Below are 24,123 nucleotides of genomic sequence, written 5' to 3'. Positions count from 1 at the left end.
GCCATTTTTCTCATAGAAGCACTGTGGCATATGGATTGTATGCTGACACACTGATCTAGATATATGATTTAAGTTTGAAATCACTGTGTCACATTTGTATGACTCATATATTTCTTATATTTTTTATTGTTTGTATTCAGGTTATTCACACTTAAGATTGGGTACATTGTGGCCCTGATATTTCACTTATGTCCATATTCCCAGAGATTAAATACCTCTGGATAATTAGATCAGCGCAGTAACATTTTTCTTCTTAGAGCACTATTGACCCCCACTAAGGGCATACAGTACTGCAGCAGATCACAGTTCACATCTATTTATTTATTTATTTCCTTTTGCGCCGGTGACACTCACAACCAACAGTACAGAAAACTACCTGTTGATCTTTCAGAAACTCAGTGTGCCTCTTCACATGCATACTGTACATTGATTAGTTTGCCAGCACAACAATGATGGCACCTTCACCCCTTGGGGGCTATGGCAATAGGAACTAAACTCCCGGGAGCTGTCATTGCAAACAAATATCTACTGGTGAGGGCCAGGGGACAGCAATTTTAATAATGTTTAAAGTGAAATATTAACTACTTCTCGCCAACAGACTGATACAGTGCGGGGTTCCAGTTCTGGATGGGGGCATGCATCCAGTGCACTCTGTTACCACTGCTTCCTTTGGACACAGCTGATCACAGGTCACGGTAAAATCTAACCTAAGTGTGTGATTTTATGTCAGTATTACATTGTATATCCCTGTATGTTGTGGTCATTCAGGTGCTTATCTAATAATTTTTTTGAAGTTATCGATGCATCACGCTAAAACCACAGCCTGTGGAAGAGAATTACCACTATTACAGTAAAGAACCCCCTATGCGGTTTAAGTTTAAACCGATTTTCTTCTAATTTTAGTGGATGGCCATGTGTCTTATTAAATTTCCTTTCGCGGAAACATTTTTTCCCTATTGTGGGGTCACCAGTACGGTATTTGTACATTGAAATCATATTCCCACTCAAGCGTCTCTTCTCCAAAGAGAATAGGTTCAGTGCTCGTAACCTTTTCTCAGAACTAATGTCCTCTAGCCCCTTTATTTATTTTGTTGGGGAGGAAGTAATTTTCTTAATGTGTTATTGTGCAAATGTAATTAAGGAACCGTGAATTCAGTTTTACCCTTGTAAGTGAAAAAAAGGTTTACCCCCCCCCCCCCCTAATTACGTGTGTGTTTATAAATGTTGCCTCCATTTAAATGTGTTGTTACTTTGTGTGCTATTTATGTGTTCAATATTGAATGTGATTAATTTAATCTCCTCTCAATCTAATCAATTACTGCTCACCCATCCACCTACATTTATATCCCTTTATATCCCAATCCGTCCCCCCACCCAATCCCCCATCCCCCTGCATCCCCAATGTCCGAGTCCCTCTATGGCCTTCTAATTGTTCCCATTTGCATCTTTCGCCAGTCTGGTATTTCTATTTCCGTGAGCCGGAGAGCCCCCAGAAATTCCAGTAGGTCCTCCAGGTTCCTAAGGCCTCGTACAGACGAGCAGACATGTCCGATGAAAACGGTCCCCGGACCGTTTTCATCGGACATGTCCGCTGGGATCATTTGGTCTGATGGCTGTAAACACTATCAGACCAAATTCCCCGCGGACAGACGACACGGTGACAACGCGGCGACGTGGCGGCGATGATGACGCGGCGACGTGCGCGAACCCGGAAGTTCAATGCTTCCACGCATGCGTCGAATCACTTCGATGCCATGCGCGGGTTCCCGAGCCAGCGGACATGTCCGATGAGTCGTACTGACCATCGGACATGTCCAACGGACAGGCTTCCAGCGGACATGTTTCTTAGAAGAAAGAAAGTCACCGCTCCAGGTGGGTCTACTATACGGTCACACACTGTTACAGGATTCCAAGGGTGCTGGCGGTGCACTAGGCAAGCATAAAAGATAGATGAAGGATGGATGGCCGCACTACAAAAACCGTACAGGTTGTCTTTTATTAAATGAACAGCAAATACATCACCAGATCAAAACAACAGAAACAGGGGAACAGCCGACGTTTCGCACAAAATCAGTGCTTATTCATGGCTTGCTAAGAAACATTTGTCCGCTGGAAACCTGTCCGGTCGGCTGGAAAATTGTCCGGTCGGCCCTACACACGACCGAACATGTCTGCTGAAACTGGTCCGCGGACCAGTTTCAGCAGACATGTTCGGTCGTGTTTACGAGGCCTAAGGCCCCATACACACGGGAGAATTTATCCGCGAATACGGTCCAGCGGACCGTTTCCGCGGATAAATCCTCTCGAGGATTTCAGCAGATTTCTATGCGATGGCGTGTACACACCATCGCATTGAAATCCGCGCCGAAATCCTCTGGCGATGACGTGTCGCGCCGTCGCCGCGATTATGACGCGGCGACGTGCGCGACGCTGTCATATAAGGAATTCCACGCATGCGTCAAATCATTACGACGCATGCGGGGGATCCCTTAGGACGGATGGATCCGGTGAGTCTGTACAGACCAGCGGATCCATCCGTTGGGATGGATTCCAGCAGATGGATTTGTTCTGCATGTCAGCGAATATCCGATCTGCTGGAATCCATCCCAGGGGATAAATATCCACGGATAAAGATCCGCTGGCGTGTACACACCATAGGATCTATCCGCTGAAACCCATTTGCTGGGATTTATCTGCGGATAGATTCTATGGTGTGTATGGGGCCTAAGAGTCACTGTTAATCCTTTGTTTTTAACTTGTAACTGAAATGGACATTTCTATCTGTATTGGAGATTCTTCTTTATAAGTTGTTCCAGAAGAGGCTTTAATGCTCTTCTCCTATCCAATGTGTATTTAGATAAGTCCTGGAAAAATATTAATTGTGTTCCCTCGTATTATATGTTTTTATTTTGACGTACAGCTGTTATAATTTTGTCCTTTGTTTGAGCATAATGCATCCTGCATATTACATCTCTTGGTCTACTAGGGTCTGGTCTTCTTGTTCCCATTATTCTGTGTGCTCGATCGATTATTATTTCGGATGGGTCTTGTATTAAATCCTTAAATACATTTTGCAGTGTTGTCATCAAATCTTTTGAGTTCACATTTTCAGATATTTTATATTTTTCACATTCACTATCTACCACTACTAGCAGCAATTATGGATATATTTAAATATATGGAAAACCGTACAGTAGACTTGAAGGATGTCTTTACTACAAAGACCATTTCTGAGACAGGTAATTTAGATACCAACTTCAGGAAATTTGGTCACCTAATGGAGAAAAATGAGCGTATGGTGGGATTTGACTACTCATGAGCAATATATCAAAGAAGGAATAGTCCCAAGGAGGCTCAGATGGGATGTTCCCATTAATGATGAACTACTTTACAAAGATTCTATTGAGGAATGGTTCAAGTTTTATAACGATAAGGGATTGGAAGTATTGCAATTTCTAATTAAGAGGAAACAGAGAAAACTCGCTAATATTAATAAACAGATTGCGGATTGCAAAGTTTTCCTAGAGGGTCATAAAGATTCCCCCTCTTCTGTGACACTCACGAATCAACTTAATAAAGTTTTGGAACAAAAAGATTTAGAAATTAAACAACGAAAAAAGAGGAAGCACCTTAGGGATACCAAAGACTACCAATTACATCAGACCTTTAAATGGCAACGTAATCTTAAAGATGGCAATAAGGGGTCTGTATCGTCCTCCCCTGATAGAGAGGTACGAATTATATCCCCTGCTAGGGACTTTAGATATGCATCACCTGAACCTTCCAGACATACTGGAGGTGACTATGAAAGATCCCATAGAGATTACCCAAATGGTCAGAATAGACCATATAGAGATGACCAAAATGGACCTGGAACTCCGAAACCGTGGTGGAGGAATAAAAATAATCAGAAACCCCGGTCTAAGTCACCTAAGAAACCATTTTGGAAAAACAAGAACAATCAAAAATCTCAGAATCCCCCACACAACCAATCGGGCAATCAAGGGGGTTATGAACAATAGTCATTATAACCAAGATCATAGGGACCCTAGAGACACTTATCCATCCCAATATAATCAATTCCCAAGGAGGCCCGTCCCAGCAATACCAGCAGGATGGTTCATCCCACAGAGATCATTACCAATATGACAACAGGAGAAGCCCGATACATACTTACAATAAGTATGAGCCATTAGGCAACTATAGAGAGGAAACAGACTTTCAACCTTTTTTAGAATACCGCAGGAGCGAGAGATCACCCTCTCGGTACGAACAGACAACACACACTCGAAGTCCAAACGAAAGAGGGGATGCAGAGGGGGATACAAGATCCAAAAGAAGAAAAGTACAATAGGTGAAGGCATTTTTAACATTAGTGGAGTTGAATTAACACGAACAGAAATGATCACATTGGATAAGGGTCTAAAGTTTTCTCCCTAAAGGAACCTAAGCAAATTTGACGTATATGTAGATATTCAAAAATAGACAAGAAAATTGAATATCAAAAAGTACATCAACCCATAAGGAATGAACCAGATAGAATTAATTTGGCGGGGAGAGTACAACACAGTGAATTAAGAAATAAGTCTCTCTTCAATCCACAGGTGCATAACAACCAACATGTAGAGGTGTTCAACAAGATGGTACTAAGGGATTTGGAGAAACTAAAAATCAAAAGAATGCCGGATTCTAAGGCTATACATAAGGGGATTAAAGAATTGGAAGATAATAAACAAGTAATTATTAGGCCTGCCGACAGAGGCGGGGCCATTGTGGTCCTATCGAAAGAATACTACCATGAGGAACTGTGCAACCAACTTAATGACACCAATACCTATATTAAACTTACGGGAAACCCTACGGCAGAATACAAGGAGGAGCTATCTGAGCTTGTTCAAAAAGGAAGGGAGAGAGGAGTTCTTAACAAAAGAGAAGAAAAATACCTTATCCCAGATGTGTGTAGGGTTCCGATTATATACACAGTCCCAAAAATCCATAAGGATCCTCTCAGACCACCAGGGAGACCCATTATTAATGGGATTCAATCTATCAATTCCAGACTGGGGGAGTATGTTGACAAATTCATCCAGCCATTGGTTCCCCAAACACAGGCATTTTTGAGAGACACCAAGCATCTCATCCAGATTCTTGATACTGTAGCAATCAATACACAACAAAGATATTTGATAGCCACAGCGGATGTGGCATCACTCTATACAGTCATCAATCATGAAGAAGCCATTAAGGCCTCTAAGTGGGCTTTGAATAATTTTGGCCTACTTAGCTCGAAGCAGAAACAATTTGTTTTGAGATGTTTGGCCTTTGGTCTCCAGCACAATTATTGACTCTGATTACTACAGACAACTAAATGGAATAGGGATGGGAGCAAAGTATGCACCAAGTGTGGCCAATGTATTCATGTCTGAGTGGGAAGAAACGGCCATCTATGCAGATGTACCTGACCAACTAGTATCGTACAGAAGGTACATTGATGACTGCATAGTGATTTGGAAAGGCGATGAGGTTTCGCTGATTAAATTTTTTGATAGGCTGAGAATGAGAATGAGAATCAAAAGAATATCAAGCTGACCTATACAATCAGCGACAAAACTATTCAGTTCCTTGATTTGGAAATCACACTGGAGGCTCAAAAAATCACTACAACAACATACTTCAAACCAGTAGAAAGAAACAGCTATATACCGGTGGATAGTTGTCATTTTGATCCCTGGTTGATTAACATACCCAAAGGGCAAATGATGAGGATTCGGAGAATTTGCACAGATACCCAGGTATTCTTGGAACAAGCCAATGCGGTTGGCACCAAATTCGTTAAGGGCTATAATGAAGAATTCATACAAGCACAAATCAAGAAAGTACATGAAATCCCAAGGGACATGCTTATACAGGACAAAGAGAAGAAGAGTAGATTGGAAAACGAATTACCTATTATTCTAAATTACAGTGTTCAGTATAAACAAATAGGGCCAGTTCCACTTAGGGCGGCGTCATTTTAGGCAGGCGTAGCGTATCGTAGTTACGCTACGCCGCCGCTACTTTGAGAGGCAAGTGCTGTATTCACAAAGCACTTGCCTCTAAAGTTACGGCGGCGTAGCATAAATCTCCCGGCGTAAGGGCGCGGAATTCAAATGATGAACAGGGGGGCGTGTTTTTTGTAAAATAAGCTTGACCTCACGTAAATGACGCTTTTTTCGTACTGCGCATGCGCGCGCATGCTTAGTATCACGTCGAATTTTCAAATTAAATTACGCCCGCTCAATGCCTAGACGACGTGAACGTAATTTACGCAAAGCCCTATTCGCTAACGTTTTACGCAAATGATGTACACAACGGAAAATTCGACACTGGCCCGACGTCCATACTTACATTGCGTACGCCTCATAGAGCAGGGGTAACGTTACGCCAAAAAAAGCCTTACGTAAACGACATAAAAATTTGCGCCGGGCGAACGTACGTTTGTGGATTGGCGTATCTAGCTAATTTGCATACTCGATGCGGAAATCAACGGAAGCACCACCTAGCGGCCAGCGGAAATATGCACCTTATATCCGATGGTGTACTAAGACGTACGTCAGTCGGATCTAGCCCAGCTTCAGGCGTATCTTGTTTTGTGGATACATAACAAAGATACGCCGGAGCATCCTAGAAGTTATGCGGCGTATCAATAGATACGCCGACGTAACCTCTTCGTGGATCTGGGCCATAGAATCTATCTTCAGAAAACACTGGCCTATATTACAAGCAGACAGGCAGTTACAAAGTATACTGCTCAGTCTCCCCAGGGTAATTTATAGAAAAGCCCCTACTTTGAGGGATCTGGTGGCAAAAAATGTCCCAGACCCCCCAACTAAAACAAATACACTTACTTTCTATCAGGGAAAATGTTTCTTTCCTTGCAAGCGGTGTTACGCTTGTAAAAAAAACAATTTTAATGGATCAAAATGCTCTAAATTCACATCGAATGTCACCCAAAAAGAATATGAAATAAAAGATATCATAACCTGTAGAACAGAGGGTGTGGTGTATGTCCTTCAGTGCTCCTGCTCATTACAATACATAGGGCGCACAAAAAGACCCTTATGGAAACGCATAAGGGAACATGTGCAAAATATAGAAAAGGGCTTCCCTAAGCACACGTCATTTTGCACTATGTCATCAAAAAACTCGAAAGATATGAAGTTTTGGCTATAGACAAATATACACCTCACTGGAGGGGAAGCCACAAGGTCCGAGAATTAGGCAAAAGTGAATCCAGATGGATACACGAGATGCGGTCACTAGCGCCTAAACATAGAATTAAACTTAAATTGTTTCATTTCAAATTAATAATCATGGGTAGTATTAATATATATATACCGTATTTATCGGCGTATACCGTGCACTTTTTTCCCCACAAAATCAGGGGAAAATCGTGGGTGTGCAATATACGCCGATAGCATACCTCGGAGGGGAAGGAGGGGGACGAGCACATGCCGAAAATCACCGAGCCATCATCTCCTCTCGGCTCTCACTCGGCTGTCACGTCACACACGCACAGTCCCGCCTCCGCCACCAGCATTGGACCAGTGTTCTGTCTGTCACAGGAGATGGTCCAATGCCGATGGCGGAGGCGGGACTGTGCATGTGTGACGTGACAGCCGAGTGAGAGCCGAGTGGAGATGACGGCTCAGTGATTTCCGGCGATGATTTCTGGCGGGCGCTTGTCCTCCTCCTTCCCCTCCGAGGTATGCCATAGGTAGTTTCTCTCCAGAGGAGAACCCCATAATTAACTTGTCGGGCTTCTGCACCAGGCAAGGCAAGTATTTTTTACTCAAAAAAGATTAGAAAATGCCAAGAGGGAACATATTTATTTTTTACGGCTAGTCACACACTTATCCTTTAAAACAACTCAATACATGGATTGTAAACCTTGTTATGAGCTTGGAACAGATTGTGATTGGACCTATTTTATTTTATTCATTGTTGTGGAGGAGCACTTGTCATATATTCACTTGGTGCACACTATTGCATGAATTATTTGGTATGCATCCTATTTAATTTTGCATATATTTCACGTAATTTACTGTTTTTACTGTACATTGCTGCTTATCTTAAAAAAATCATTTTTCCAGAAAATTCCCTCTTAACCACTTTACAACCGCTGAACGACAAAATACGTCCTCGACTTTGTGCAGTGATATCTGAATGATGCCTGCAGCTACAGGCATCGTTCAGATATCACTGTCTTCAGCCGGCGATTCTGTGCACAATAAGAATGATCAAATCGGCAGTTCTGCCGCTTGATCGTTCTTATAGGAAGCGGGAGGGGACGTCTCACCCCTCCCGCCGCCATCCGGTGCTTCTCCGGGCTCTTCCGTGCCATTGAGGGCCCGAAGAGCGAATCGGCCGGCGCTGGCTGGGGAAGCATAGAGATGACTGGTGACCAGATGGTCACCAGTCATCTCTATGACCGTCGGAGGCCCGAGCGCGATGTTATGACGTCACGCCCGGTACCCGGAAGTAAACAAAGCCGCAATCGCGGCTGTCGGTGTGAGATTGGTGAATGTTTTTTCACCGATTTCATGCTTGTAAGCCTGGAGGAGAGATGTGGGGTCTTATTGACCCCACATCTTTCCATAAAGAGGACCTGTCACACTGATTTCTATTACAAGGGATGTTTACATTCCTTGTAATAGGAATAAAAGTGATAAAAAAAAATAAAAATAAAAGTGTAAAAATAAAAAAAATTAAGTAAAATAAAAATAAAATGAATTATTTTTTTTTAAAACGCCCCTATCCCCGGTAGCTCGCACGCAGAAGCAAACATGCATGCAAGTCCCGCCCACATATGTAAACCCTGTTCAAACCCCACATGTGAGGTATCGTCGCATGGTCTAGTGCTAACAATTTTAGCACTAGACTTCCTCTGTAACTCGAAAATAGTAACCTGTAAAAAAATGTAAAGCATCGCCTATGGAGATTTTTAAGTACCGAAGTTTGGCGCCATTCCATGAGTGTGCGCAATTTTAAAGCGTGACATGTTTGGTATCTATTTACTCGGCGTAACATCATCTTTCACATTATACAAAAAAAATTGGGCTAACTTTACTGTTTTGTTTTTTAATTAATGAAACTGCTTTTTTTCCAAAAAAAGGTGTTTGAAAAATTATTGCGCAAATACCGTGTGAGAAAAAAAGTTGCAATGACTGCCATTTTATTCCCTAGGATGTCTGCTAAAAAAAATATATATATATAATGTTTGGGGGTTCTGATTAATTTTCTAGCAACACAAATTGTGATTTTTACATGAAGGAGAGAAATGCCAAAATAGGCCCGGTTGTCAAGTGGTTAAAATTGGGGTGCGCGTTATACGCCGGCACGCTTTGTTAGGCCGATAAATAGGGTATATGTTTAATAATTTTATTGGAATTCACATCATGTGTTTTTTATTATTATTATTATTTTTTTAATCTTTATGATTTTAATATATGCAACAATACTGTATGGTTGTTGGGTATTCAGGGAATACATATTAGTGATGGATTTGCTATATCTGTTTCTTACCGCGTCTGCTTCCTCGCCTGCTCCCGGTGTGTCCTCCCGCCGATGCCACTCACTCCAGACCTCGTTATGGGCGTCCATGCCATCACATATCCTGGCTGTCATCCGTTCTATCAGCTCCACGTCCTCGACCCTAGCATAGAGGGCTTCCTGGGATGGGGGTGTGGATTTCTTCCAATTAAGGGCTATCAAGCACCTAGCTGCCGTTAAAATGTGTCTAAGTAGTTTTTTGTATGGCTTGGCAAGTCGGGGTTGGGAGATGCCTAGCAAAAATAGTTTAGGGGTCAGGGGGATTGGTACCTCAAAAAGACGGGTAAGTAGTTGTTGTTGCATGGACTGACAAAACTGGGTAATAAGGGGGCACGCCCAGTAAATGTGGAAGAGAGAGCCTCTGGGGTTGATTTACTAAAGGCAAATCCACTTTGCACTACAAGTACACTGCAAGTGCACTTGTAAGTGCAGTCGCTGTAGTTCTGAGGGGTAGCTCTGAAATTAGGGGAAGCTCTGCTGATTTTACCATCCAATCATGTGCAAGCAAAAATGCTGTTTTTTATTTTCCTTGCATGTCCCCCTCAGATCTATAGCGACTGCACTTCCAAATGCACTTGTAGTGCAAATTGGATTTCCCTTTCGTAAATAACCCCCTCTGTCTTGATGGCAACGCCAACATCGATCAGAAGTGGAGGGGTATATTTTATGGAGTATGTCCGGGGTCTGGTACCAAAAAAAAAGGATCTTATATGAGTTTTCTTTATACAGGGTACATATGGAGGATTTAGCGGCCTGCCTCCAGACGGCCCACCAGGCCTCCATCGGCAGTGGCTCTCCTAGCTCCCTCTCCCACCTCAACATGTACGCATTCTTCCCCCGCCCTGGCCAATCACACGCATTCAGGAGCTGGTAAATGTCTGTGATCAATCCCCGTCTATGGCGCCCCTCCAGAACAATACGTTCAAATGGGGACGGTTGTGAGATCTGGAGCCTTGGGGCTATGGTTTGGGCATAGTGTCTTATCTGTAGGTAGCTGTAGAATACCTGTCTGGGCAAATCGTGTTTCGCCTGGAGCTCCGAGAATGTTAGCAGCTCTCGGGACCTAGGGTCAACTAAGTGCCCAAAGTGGAATAAATCCCGAGAGGCCCAGGGTCAGGACATCTGGTGAGTTAGGCTGTCTGGTATCTTGGGGTTGCAGACAAAAGAATTCAGCAAGGAGCACTCGGACTTGAGCACTACCTCTCGGGACATTTTGCGCCAGAGCCCCCGAAGTAAAGACATTGAGCCCAGCAATCGGTCAGGTTCTACCTCCACATTTGCATCCCACAAGAGGATATTTGGATGAACCGGGGCTAACTATATTTTTTCTATTTCCGTCCACTTATTGAAGGACCTCTGGGGGAACCAAGAGACTATCTCGTGCAGCTGGGTGGCTTGGTAGTATCTAACGAGGTTAGGGAATGCCAGACCTCCGTCCCCCGTGATGCTGTCATGACCGACCCAGGGATCCTATGTTTCTTGTAGTTCCAGACAAACTTTAACATGTCACTCTGGAGTTTACGAAGGTGGGCATACGGGATCGGGATGGGTAACGTCTGAAACAAATAGAGGAGCTTGGGAAGAATGACCATTTTTTTTTCAATCATTAAGTTTTTATTAGTATTTTTAAAAGCATATTAACCAATACAGCATACGGTGTATAAAAGTCCAGGCAAAAATAAGGAATGCCCAACAATGGACTCAAAATGTTACACATTTGCAGATACTTCTTAATGAAAACACGCATTTTCATACTGTAACCGTCCCGAACCAATATACACCAGAACATCAACACAAGTGAGAAGAGTAGAAAGTAGAATTAGGCAAAATAAAACAAACTAAATAAAATAAAATATCCTAAATGAGTTCACTGGTATGACCATCAGCTTCATGTGTAGCAGCACTTTTAAACCTAAAGCCGCAGTACATAAGAGGACACAGAGCCCCCCAGGAAAGGCCCCAGACCCCCGGCGCCCCTTAGGGATCACACTGCCGCCGGGAAGCCGGACCCCAACCCACCGGGCCCCGCCATCCTCCCCAATCCACAACCAGCATTGACCCTCGAACTCAAACCATGTGTTAGTGATAGAGGAAAAAAGAAATAAAATCAAGAAAAATAAAGAAAAGGTGAAGATAAGGAAAGAACAAAGGATACGACAGAAGAGTATACCTCCAATATAAAGGTTTGATGTTATGGCCTATTTACATTCTGTTTATACCATGTTATCCATGGGTTCCAGACCCGTCGCCCACGTTCAAGATTATTTTGAGAAGCCATAAACATGTATTCGTATGTAATATGTAGATTGGTAGTTTTAATCACTTCAATTATAGTGGGTAATTCCACAGACCTCCATCGCCTCACTATCTCTAGTCTTGCACTCAGCAGAATATGAGATGCTATACATCTGTGAGAGCTGGGTATAGCCTCAATACCTAGGGAAAGGATCGCGTTACCTAGACCGAAGGGTAATCTGGAGCCAGTCAGCCGCCCTATAAGGTCAAAGACCTCTCTCCAGAAGGAGTCCAATTTAGGGCACCTCCCCAATATATGTATCAGTGAGCCTCTCTCTCCACACTTTCGCCAACATAAGGGGGACTGTCCCTTTGAAAAGCCCGCTAACCTCGTAGGTGTCAGATACCATCTGAGTAGTATTTTTTGAGATAACTCCCATAAATTAGCGCTCTTTGTGGCTTTGTAATTGGACGCTACGGCTAACTTCCACTGGGACAAGGAGTAGGAGCGCTTCAAGTCTAGTTCCCAGGTTCTCATAGAAGGGGTTTTATCAAACTCAGTTTTTTGGCCAAATAAGTTGTAAAATAGAGATATTCCCTTGATAGACGAGTTGGCATTGGATAGGTAGAGGTACACTCGCCAAGGGACTATAATAGACGATGCGAATGGAGTAGCTAGTAGATGAGATATCTGGGTATAAGCATAGTTATCTTTACCTTCGAGTCCAAATTCGATCTGAAGAGACCGGAAGGACTTGGTTGCTGGGCCTACTCTCAAGTCCTCAACGGACAAAATGCCCTTAGATTCCCACGTACCAATGTTTAGGTTCGGGATAGCTAGGTTGAGGCCAGAGACAGGCAGATGTAAGGTCTTGTGGCTAGAGCCCCCCTGTGGTTCGTTCAGGAATGTCTTCCATGTCTTCAATGAGGCTAATATAGTAGGCGACAGGTCTGGAGGAACACTAGTTGGAGTTTTGCAAAAGAATATTAAATCGTATAAAGTATATCGAGAACATTGTACGGTTTCCAGCTCCAACCATCTGGTAGCAGCCCCGCCAGGAAACCAATGCTTTGTTTGGGCCAGTATGGCTGCCATGTGATAATCCTTAAGAGAAACATGTCCCACCCCTCCCGTCGCTCTGGACCTCAGTAGTTTGTGCGAAGCGCACCTAGCTTTCTGGCCCTGCCATAAAAATTTATTAATTTGCGATTGTGCTGTTAGAAAAAATTTAGTTGGAACCGATATAGGGAGGTTCCGAAACAGACAGATGAATTGAGGCAAAACCATCATTTTAAATGCGGCTAAGCGTCCAGACCAGGTGGACTCCCTCCAGGAAAGGTCCTGTAATTTGTTGCCTAGGTCGTTTAGGAATGGGGTATAATTGGCACCGACTAGGTCTTTTACTTGGGCAGTCAATGTAATACCTAGGTATTTTATGCCCTTGTCCACCCACTTAAATGGATACTGAGATTGAAGTCCAGAGCGAGTGACGGGGTCAATTCCCAACCCCAGGATAAAGGATTTACTCTCATTGACCTTGTAATAAGAGATTCGGTTAAATAATGTTAGTGCCTCAGAGGTTGCGGCTAGGGAGGAACCCACCTTGGTCATGATCATGATAATGTCATCTGCGAAGAGACTGATTGCATGCTTCTGAGTGCCCACCTCAAATCCTGTTATGTCAGGATGTGATCTTACGTGTACAGCAAATGGCTCCATTACTAAATTAAAAATTAGGGGGGACAGGGGACAGCCCTGCCTTGTGCCGTTAGAGATTGCGAAGGGGGTGGAGAGAATACCTGATATAAAAACCCTGGCGGAGGGATTGGAGTAAAGAGCTAAGATAGAAGACAGAATCTCACCTCTAAAGCCAAAAGCCTCCAATGTCCTGGTTAGATACAACCAGTGGACTCTATCAAAGGCCTTCTCTGCATCCAAAGATAGGAGCAGAGAAGGCCTTTGTCGCACCTGAGCCAGGTGAATAAGATTTATCATGCGTCTAGTAGCGTCTGACGTTTGCCTATGCTTTGTGAAGCCTGTTTGATCTGGGTGTATTAGTAGCGGTAGTATATTCACCAAACGCAATGCTAATATTTTTGCATAGATCTTGATATCTATGTTTATTAAGGAAATTGGTCTAAAATTTGCAGGACAGGTGGGCTCCTTCCCGGGCTTTGGCAAAGTGACAATCAGGGCCTCCAACATCTCTCGTGGAAATGAGGCCGAAGCAGCAGCAGAACGGAACACTTGTAATAAGTGCGGAGATATGACTGATTTGAACGTTTTGTAGTACTCACTACCAAAACCATCTGGTCCTGGGGATTTGTTTAGGGGGAGTGAATCTATTACTTTGGATAGTTCTTGGTCATCAAAGGGTGAATTTAAGGTTAGTAGGTGCTCAGGTGACAATTTAGGTATATTAAATTTATTAAGGAACTGATCAATGATGTTCGGAGTGGGCTGAAAGGTGGATGGGTCATCCTTTAAATTATATAAGGTGCTGTAATAATGACTGAATGCGTCTGCAATTTTCTGGGGATGATATTCTTTCTGATTAGATTGTGGGTGGATAATGTACGGAATTTTAAGCTTATATCTATGTCCCCTGAGGGTTTGTGCTAATAATTTCCCTGCTTTATTACCTGTGGAGTAGTATGTCATCTTAAGTTTTTTTGTTGCACGCTCGAAATTTTCTAGGAGTAGGAGCCTAAGGTCGTACCTAAGTTTCATCAGCTGATCAGAGACGGTAGGGGATGTATTCCGTTTGTTTATTAATTCTAGTTGGGTTATTTGATCAGTCAGCTCAGTAACCCGCTGCTGCCTCTGCCTCCTAAACCGTGCCCCCAACTGAATCCCAATACCACGCATGTATGCCTTATGGGCATTCCACAATACAAAAGGACTGTCAACAGAACCAGCATTATCAGAAAAATAAGAAGTTATGTGTGACTCAAACACCTCCTTCGCATCACGTTGCTGTAAAAGAAAGGTGTTGAGCCTCCACACAGGGCTCCTCTGGGGAGGAATTGAGTCCTCAACAGTTAAGACAATAGACGCATGATCAGACCATGTTATGGTATTAATGTCCACTGATATGGTCTTCAACAACACTTGTTGGTCCACCACAAACAAATCGATCCTGGTGTAGACCCTATGAGGTGGAGAAAAATAGGTGTAGTCCCTTTCGGATCCATGTAAACAGCGCCAGGCATCATACACACCCTGGCTCTGCATACACGGAAGCAAGGTAGGCTGATAGCGGGTAGAATGGGAAGTAGAGTCCATCTTGGGGTCAGGTGCAACATTAAAGTCCCCGCATATAATCAAATGACCTCTTTTTAGTTTGAGAACCTTCTTCATCAAGTTGTTGAAAAAACGGATTTGGTGGGTGTTTGGCGAATATGCCGTCACTATAGTATAAGGAACAGAGTCTATTTCACACAGTAGTATGAGAAATCTTCCCAGCGGATCCTGAACTTGGGATTGTAAAGAGAAGGCCACTGAATCCCTTACAGCAATCAGTACTCCCTTAGTTTTTGAGTCTGCATTCGCCGTGAACACATGGGGAAAGCATTTATGGGAACACTTAGGAGGAGCCTTGCTACTAAAGTGAGTTTCCTGGGCGCATAAAATGTCCCCATTATGTGAAATGGCTTCGCTCCACATTGACTTCCTTTTCACCGGGTGGTTTAAACCCTTAACGTTCATAGATATTATTTTAAGTGGCATATTTTGTAGGTGGGGTTAATGCTTGGGAAGATGAGAGATGACATAACAGTCCAGTGTAGAGGGTGCCAAGTGTGGTTATTTGGTAACAATACAGACAAAGGGCCAGCAAATAATACTCACAGCCAGAAGGCCAGCAGTCCACAGGATAAGCATGGGTGCATTTTCGGGTCAGTTGGCATCCTAGGCCATCCTTGATAATATTCCGGGCACAGTAGTGCACTCCGATCCATCGACATCCATAAGGGCGAGGTATAGGTGAAGTGAGAACATCATGAAGAAGAAAAATAAAATAAAATGTGAAAAAGGAGGTAAGAAAAAAAAGGACAACATGAACAGAGCAATGTAGTAATGACCCTGAGCCCAGGGTCACATCCCTAGAAAGCGACAAGTCACTTGGGGCAGCTATCTGCTGCAACAGAATTGGGGTAACAATGTCAATGGCGACAACTTAGTGACATGTGGGAGACAAAGTAGGAATTGAGAGACCCACCATGGACAGTATCAGGTATGGGTTTTTGCATTCCTGGAGGTGACTTGTTTCCAGCCTGACTCCACATGAAGCGGAGTGCTGGTCAAGGCCTGCTTCACAGCCTCAGCAGGGAGAAGCCCCCACTCCCTGAGGAGGGCAAGGCCCTTCTCCAGTGCTGATATTGTGTAGGTGCGGTTATCCTTGGTTACAGAAAGCTTTGTCGGGTATCCCCACCTGTATATTATTTTGTGGTTACGTAAGATTTTCGTGACAGACGTTAGATTTTTCCTTTTCTGCAGCGTGTACTGGGACAGATCTGCGTAGAACTGTATGTTCTGGTACTGCTCTGGGATCTGTTCCCTTTTCCTCATTGTGGTCATAAGCCGTTCTTTGACATGGAAGAAATGTAAACGTAGTAACACATCTCTAGGAACTTGCTTCGACAGGTGTGACGGCTTTGGCAGGCGATGTATGCGATCAATAGTGACATCTAAGGCCCCGTACTCACGACCAAACATGTCTGCTGAAACTGGTCCGCAGACCAGTTTCAGCAGACATGTTTGGCCGTGTGTTGGCCCGAGCGGACCATTTTGGGACGGATCGGACAGGTTTCCAGCGGACAACTGTTTCACGGACTTGTTTTAAAACAGTCCGCTGGAAACCTGTCCGCCCGGACATGTACGGTCGTCTGTACAGACCTACCGTACATGTCCTGCCGCCCGCATCCCTCGCATGCGTCGAATGACTTCGACGCATGCGTGGAAGCATATTTAAGGCGGCCCGCCCACGTCGCCGCGTCATTGTCGCGGCGACACCGCGTCATCGACGCGGCGACACCGCGGACACGCCCCGCGTAATGTTTACGCGCGGGCTTCTGTTCGATGGTGTGTATAGCCATCGAACAGAAGTCCCCGGGCAGTCCCCGGCCAGACATGTCCGATGGAAACGGTCTGCAGACCGTTTTCATCGGACATGTCCTGCCGTGAGTACAAGGCCTAAGTCAGAAAGCTCTGGCAGCATATCTTTAAACATGGATGCAGCATAATGGTTCAGGTCATGTTGTTGAACCGATTCAGGGATCCCCCTAATTTTAAGATTGTTCCTTCTGGACCTATCTTCCATATCTGCCAACTTTGCTTTAATCCACTCATTATCTGCTTCTCTATCTTCATTAGCGTCAACTAGTTCATTTATAGTAGTAGCATATTCCTCCATTTTGGATTCAATATGACTCACTCTGGTACCAACCTCCTGTATATCTCCTGTTAAGCGATGCATACAGGCTGCCAAATCCGACTGCAGTGTACTCCTCAAGGATATCAGCATATCCCTGAGGACAGTGTCAATTACAGGCTGATTTTGTGTGGGGAACGAGATAATGGATTCCGGCAGGTCCCTGGTATCCTCCCCCGAGTCAGAGGCCTGGCTGGCTGCCGGACTCGTGGACCGGCCCAATCCCTGTCCATCCAGCCTGGGTTTAGACTTTACCGGGCTGCAGGATGATGGCGTGGGTGGAGGGGAAGAAGATGCATCATCCGATGCTCTTTGTGTGGTGCGAGTACCTTGCTGAGAGGTCCGGGCTCCGTTGGAGGTCGGCTGCGGGGAGTAGGCCTCGGCGCCATCATGCCTGGTGTTACCTCCGGCCGGAGCGAAAAAGTCCGTCAAACGGTGAGGATGCTTAGCCATCTGCCGTTTCCCGGTCATGGCTGGAGTGCTGCGGGGTGTAGGTGGTGGATGATCCGTCAAAATTCGCTGTGTGCGGGTCGGGTTGTGCCGCTGGTCTCCTCGTTAGTCCGGAGCTCCGTGCTTAGACGTCCATCCGGCTCACGCGCCAAGCCACGCCCCCCCAAGAATGACCATTTTAATGGACGCTATGTGGCCCAGGAGCGAGATGTGATGTGCCTTCCACTTTTGCAGAAGGCCTCTAACCCTCCGGTAGAGGGGGGAAGTTAGCCTGGTAAAGGGAGCCGAAGGATGGTGTGATACGCACCCCTAGGTATTTAAGGGATGACCAGGAGATGGGCCAGATTCCAAGATACGTAATGTGTTATTTACAAAAAAGTAGTGTATACGCGTGTGGGTACGGTGTGGGGCCGAGTAAAATGTATATTGGCGGTCACCCAGATGTAGGGCCCGCCAGGTGTCAAAAAGTGCGTGTTTCCTAGTCAACTGGCGAAACAGCTTGGAGTCCCTAAGAGCCCGGGTCTGCGAAGTCTGGGCATTCTCCACTAGGCGGTCCCAAGTGGCCGAGTGTGCCAAGTTAAAGTCTCCCCCGATCACCAGGGACTCCCGGAAAAGGCGGGTGTGCACCTTGGTCAGAAAGCGGTGCTGATGCGTATTTGGTGCATAGACCGTGCAAAGGGTTATGGCCTGTGACTGCCAGGAGCCCCCGAGGATAAGGAAGTGTCCCTGTGGGTCTAGATATGTGGAAGATCATGAAATGGGGGTTCCCTTTTTAAAGAGAATAGCGACGCCTGCCCTCTTATTTGGTCCAAAGGCCTGGTACACCTGGGGGAAGTATCTGGATGCAAATGTGAAGGAGTCCCCTTTATCAAAATTAGTTTCCTGCACCATTATGATGTCTGCCCCTGACTGCCTAAACTCTTGGAGTGCCAAGTGGTGTTTTTTGTTGGAGTTGAGCCCGTGAACATTCAGTGAAAAAATTCTAGCCATGACAGGAGAGGGGGTGCACTGCAGGTATACTTATCTGGTGAAGCTGATGACGTGACCAGGTCAAGGAGCGCAACATCCACGCGAGGAGGGCAGAGAGCCAGCGGGACTGAAGTGCAGACCGCGGGAGACAGGAGCAAAGAGTTCTAGAAGGGAAAAAAGAGAAAAGAGTAAGAACATTCGTAATAAACACAGTAAACTTTTTCACATAGGCTCTGATTGACCAAGGGGTCATGGGCCCAAAACGTTCCAATCGGACTCCCTGACCGGGTGATCTAAAAAGTCCAGGCCGGGGAGACTCGGAAGGACCAAGGTCCAGGGAGGAACTCTCAAGTGGAGAACCACAAGGGGGATCTGCATCCAGAGTGCCGATCAGCTCAGATAGGGGCCACTTCGGGGCAGCCCGATAAACAAAAACAAAAATGTGGCGAGGGCCTTCAGGGGAAAGGCATGTCAGTGAAGCGCATGAGGTTCCAAAAACAAAGATTAGTACTTGGTGTTGCCTGGCCGGGCAGGTTAGGCTACATAGGCTGTGCAGCTGGTCCCCGGGGGGAGGGCCCTCCGGCATTGGAACCACCAGATCTGTGCTTGGGGGATTGACGGGAGGACTCCGGTCCTCTGGAACGCTTGGTCGGTGGGACCTTCTGCCAGACCACTGGCAAGGGAGGGGGGTGGCCACCAGGTCCCAATCAGGCAGTTGGGCATCACAGAAGGAATCCAAATCTTCAGGGTAGCGCAGGACCGCTGATCTCCCCTGGTGTTTGGCGGTCAGGTTAAAGGGAAAGCCCCATCTATAGAGAATGGCCCGAATTCACAAAGCACTTACGCGACGTATCTCGAGATACGCCGCGTAAGTCTATCTATGCGCCGTCGTATCTGTGCGCCGTGATCACAATCTGAGATACGCCTAAAAATAGGCTTCCTACGACTGACGTAACTTGCCTACGCCATCGTATCGTGGGCGCATATTTACGCTGGGCATATTTGCTACTCCCATTGATTTTCTATGCACATATGCAAATGAGGGAGATACGCCGATTCACAAACGTAGTTACGCCCGGCGCTTAATATACGCGGTTTGTGTAAGTCGTACGTCCGGCGTAAAGTTATTCCCCATATAGGAGGCGCAACTCATGCAAAGGTATGGACCAGGGAACACAAGCCGTCGTATCTTTTGTCGTTTACGGTGTACGTGAATATGCCTAGGCGTAGGTTACGTTCACGTCGTAGGCAGCGATCTATCGTATCTTAGGGAGTAGTTCCGACGTGATTCTGAGCATGCGCACAGGGATGCGGCCACGGGACAGCACATGCGCCGTTAATTTTAAGTACTTCTATGACGCTTGGCCCATCATTTGCATGGGGTCACGCCTCATTAGCATGGCTCACGCCCACTTCCACCTACACTGGCTTACCCCGAGGAAACCCAGCGTATCTTTAACAGCCAGTGGGAGCAAGTGCTTTGTAAAACCAGTGCTTGCATCTGTGCGCTGCCCCGGCGTAGCGTAAAAGAGATTCGCTACGGCGGCATAAATATGCACCGATGTATGTGAATCCGGGCCAATGTTTTTGTCTTGTAAGGTACGCAGTAATGGTTGCAGAAGTCTCTGCTTCTGGAGCGTGATTCATGAAAGGTCTGGATAGATTTGCACCGGGGAGTTGTCAAATACCAAGTTGCGGACAGCGCGTGCTTTGCGCATAATGATTTCTTTCAACGGGTATGATTGTATTCTACAGATAACGTCCCTTGGTTTAGAAGCAGGCCCCTTTGGGCAAAGGGCCCTATGAGCTCTGTCCATTTCAATGTGTTTGTCCGTGGGTACCCCCAGAAGATCGTCAAACATCATCTGGAGCGTGTTCTGCAGATCCTCCTCCGCCTCAGGGAGGCCCCGCACTCTAATGTTGTTCCGGCGCCCCCTATTGTCCAGGTCTTCTATGTGGCGCTGCATATCTCGCATCATGAGGCGGTGTTCTGACCCCTGAATTTGGGTCCGATGTACTGCTAGTTTGGTCTCCTGGATCTCTTCCTCAGCCATCTCCACCCTATCAGCTAGGTGTTTAAGGCCCGCTTGGATGTTTTGGATCTCGGTCCGGCAGGTGGCCTTCACGTCTTCAATCAACTGCTTAAAGTCCTCTTTGGTGGGGATGGCTTGCAAGTAGGACTGCCAAGAGGGCTGTCCAGCCCCATCTGGCCCCCATGGCGGGGGAGGGGGTGAGGGGTTCAAGTGGAGGTGGGTCCCTGTGGTGGCACCTGTGGTCCGGGATGGTGGTTGTTAGGGCGTGGGGGCCCACGGTTTGGCCCAGGATGGTGCCAGGGGGGGCTACAGGGTGGTTATCAGGGGAGCGTCCCCATGAGGAGACAGATGAATCTGCGCCACCTGGGCATAGGAGGGGGGTCTGATGGGCTTCCGCATGTACCCCGGACTGGCTAAGCTCTCTGGAGCGTGAGGCCCTCTGGGCCTATGGTGGATCCGGGGCCCACACAGAGGGGGGCTATGCTCCTCGAAGGCGTGCTCAGTTTCTTCATCACAAGGGGGTGCAGTGGGCTCGGCAGAGCCGGGAAGTCCAGGATTGCATCAGGGGGAGAGGGGGGCATAATGTCAGAGTCTTGTGTCCCCGCGGCCTGTACCGCACGCAGCAGTCTGGGGATGTCCTCCGCTCCCTGCATAAACTGCAATGGAGGCTGTGTTGCGGCCTGGTCACCGCATGGCGCGGGCGGGTCGTGAGGCGGGCGTTGGTGGTCACTCGCCGCTTGCTGGGACCTATCTGGGTCCGGTGTCCTCGGCGGAGATGTGGATGGATCCCGGAGGACCCGCGGCAGGCGAGAATCCTGCAAAGGCGGCGGTGGATGGACATGGTGGCGGGAGGCCTTCGTGTCCGGCACCATTTTGCTGTGACCCCCCAGCGGCATATCAGGCACCCGAAAGTAGTCCCTGAAGGACGTAGAAGCTCCGAGCGGCAGTAAGGACGATCCTCTGGCTGAGGAGGATCGAGTGGTGCGGGTGGAGCTCATTAAGCGGTGAGCTCTGTGACCCATGATGTATTCCCAAGAAAAGGATTTTACAGGTAAGCTGGATTAAAAAATCCTATTTTCTTGATCATACATCACGGACACAGAGCCTTAATTACTTATTGGGATGTCCCATAGCAATGCTAAAATTTGAGGGGAGGGAGACACAGATCAGAATAAGACCGCCATCGAGCCAGAGGATCTATACTGCTGCCTGCAGCACACTACGCCCGAAGGTGGCATCCTCCTAACCTCTCACATCTACCTGGTAGAATTTAGTAAATTTATGGACCGAAGAAGTAGCAGCCTTACAGATCTGAGCCATGGAGGCATGGTGATGCACTGTCCATGAAGCACCAACTGCTCTAGTCAAGTGCGCTTTTACCTGAAAAGGAAGGATCTTCTTTTCTAAACTATAGGCCTGAATAATGACATGTCGAATCCACCTTCCAATAGTGGATTTTGACGCTGCCTGGCCCTTCTTTGGGCCTTGTGGCAGAATGAATAGACAATCAGTCTTCCATATCTGAGCCGTAGCTTGCAGATAAACCTTTACCGCTCTTACAACATCTAGAGAGCGTAGACTCTCTTCCTCCACAGACTGCAGATCTGGAAAGAAAGACGGTAGGACTATATCTTGGTTCAGATGAAAACCTGAAACCACCATAGGTAAGAAATTTGGGTAAGTATGCAGCATCACCCTGTCTTCATGAATAATCATATACGGTTCTTTATACGAAAGACCCGCCAATTCCGATACCCTCCTAGCCGAGGATATGGCTACAAGAAAAAACAGTTTCTGTGTCAACAGACTTAGAGAAACCTGGTGTAAAGGTTCAAAAGGTAGCTTCTATACAACAGACAACACCAAATTCAAATCCCATGGGCACACAGGAGACTTAATCGGCGGATTCAACTGCAGTGCACCCTGAACAAAGGCCCTGACTAGGGAAAGAGAGGCAAGCCTTATTTGAAAAAATACCGACAAAGCCGAGATTTGGCCCTTGATAGTGCTCAAGGCCAACTTCATATTTAAGCCGAACTGAAATAAGGCAACAATCCTGTTAATGGCAAACTTCCTAGGATGCCACTTTCTGGGTTCGCACCAGGAAACATATGCCTTCCAGATTCTGCAATAGATGAGCCTGGAGGCTGGCTTCCTAGCCTTAACCAGGGTGGATAGGACTGGCCCTGAGAGCCCACGTTTGCTCAGAATGTGAGTCTCAACAGCCAAACCGTCAAATTTAGACTTTGTAAGGCAGGATGGAATATTGCACCCTGCGATAGTAGGTCTGGGCGTAATGGAAGAACCGAAGGTCTTCCTACTGCCATCCTTACGACTTCTGCGTACCAGGGTCTCCTGGGCCATGCCAAAATCACTGACTTTCCTTCCTTCTTGACTCTCTGAAGGAATCGTGGGAGGAGCTGTACTGGAGGGAATGCATAAATTAGGGAATACTGATCCCATGAGATTGTCAGGACATCTGAGCCTTGAGCATAGGGATCTCTTGTTCTTAACACAAAGCTGTCCAGTTTTGCGTTGAACCTGGAAGCCAACAGGTCCACATCTGGGGATCCCCATTTCTTACATATGATTTGAAACATGTCAGGGTGTAGAGACCATTCTCCTGGACTCAGTGGCTGGCAGCTTAAAAAATCTGCCTGCCAATTTTCTACCCCTGGAATGAAGACCGCAGATAGGTGAGGAATATGCCTTTCTGCCCAGGCCAAGATGATATTTACCTCTTTTTGGGCATCCAGACTTCTGGTGCCTCCTTGGTGATTGATATAGGCTATGGCTGTAGCATTGTCGGACTGAATCCGAACAGGCTAGCCTTGCAGTCTGAAAGACCAAACTTTGAGGGCCAAATGAATTGCCCGAATCTCCAGAATATTGATGGGTAGGAGCTTTTCGGCCCCGGACCACTTCCCCTGGGCTGATGCTTCTTCCAGCACTGCCCCCAGCACAGAAGTTTGGTGTCTATGGTCACCACTTTCCAGGTAACTGGAGTGAAGGATTTTCCTTCTGACAGATTTTGGGGGAGCAACCACCAATTGAGGCTCTGGCAAACCCCTGGAGATAAGATCATAGGAAGATCCAGGGCCTGAACATCTTTGTTCCAAGCTGACAGAATTCCGCCCTGTAACGTTCTTGAGTAAAACTGGGCGTAAGGGACAGCCTTGAATGAGGCTACCATCTTTCCCAACAATCTCATGCATAGACGGATGGAAGGCCTTCTTTTCGCCTTTACCAATCGGACCAAGTTTCCTATGGCTTTTGCCTTCAGCTTGGGAAGGAATACCTTGCCTAGGGATGTGTCTATAATCATGCCCAAGTACTCTAGCCTTTTTTGAGGCTGCGAGGAAGATTTCTTCAGATTGAGGACCCAGCATATTCCACTGTGCTGTGCTGCCACA

Source organism: Rana temporaria, chromosome 1 (genome assembly GCF_905171775.1).
Source record: "Rana temporaria chromosome 1, aRanTem1.1, whole genome shotgun sequence".
Lineage (NCBI taxonomy): Eukaryota > Metazoa > Chordata > Amphibia > Anura > Ranidae > Rana > Rana temporaria.
The sequence above is the reverse complement of the archived record's forward strand: the minus strand, read 5'-3'. Positions refer to the sequence as shown.